This window comes from Crocodylus porosus, unplaced genomic scaffold, assembly GCF_001723895.1.
Source record: "Crocodylus porosus isolate Cpor-Errol unplaced genomic scaffold, CroPor_comp1, whole genome shotgun sequence".
Taxonomy (NCBI): domain Eukaryota; kingdom Metazoa; phylum Chordata; order Crocodylia; family Crocodylidae; genus Crocodylus; species Crocodylus porosus.
Genome location: NW_017728942.1, coordinates 7,676,568 through 7,677,367, shown reverse-complemented (window position 1 = coordinate 7,677,367; position 800 = coordinate 7,676,568).

The window sequence follows — 800 nt, the reverse complement described above, 5'->3', positions numbered from 1 at the left end:
GGATGAGAAAGCCCCTCAAAACCTCTGCCCTTTGGCGTTAAGCCACGACGAACGCAACCGCACATGATAACAATAATAATAATGCTGATAAAGATATTAATGATAATGCTAGTAATACTAATTATAAGGCTGATGATACTAATACAAATAATAACAATGCTGATACTAATGATAATGCTGATGATCCCGATACTAATACTAAAAATGCCAATACTACTAATAATGCTAATTATGCTGATACTAACAAAAATGCTGATGATGCTAATACTAACAATAACACTGACGATACTAGCATTAATAATGCTGATAATAATAATAATGCTAATGCACTAATACTAACAAAGCCAATGTTAATAGTAACACTGATTATGCCAATAGTAATAGTAAAGCTGATGATACTAATATTAGTAACAACGCCAATACTACTAATAATGCTAATGATACCAAACCAATACTAATACCCATACTAATGCCGACAATACTAATATTAGTAATAATGCCAATACTACTAATAATGCTGGTGATACTAATACTAGTAATAACACTAATACTAATAATAATGCTAATGATACTAAGCCAATACTAATACCAACAATGCCAATTCTAATAATACTAATACTTGTAATAATGCTAATTATAATAATGCTAATACTAATAATGTCAATCCTACTAATAATGCTGATAATGCCAACACTACTGCTAGTGCTACTACTGCTAATAACGCTAATACTCCCGGTAATAACGCTATACTCACACGGATGGTAACCGTACCGCAGGACTGTGGCGGCGGCGCTCACCCC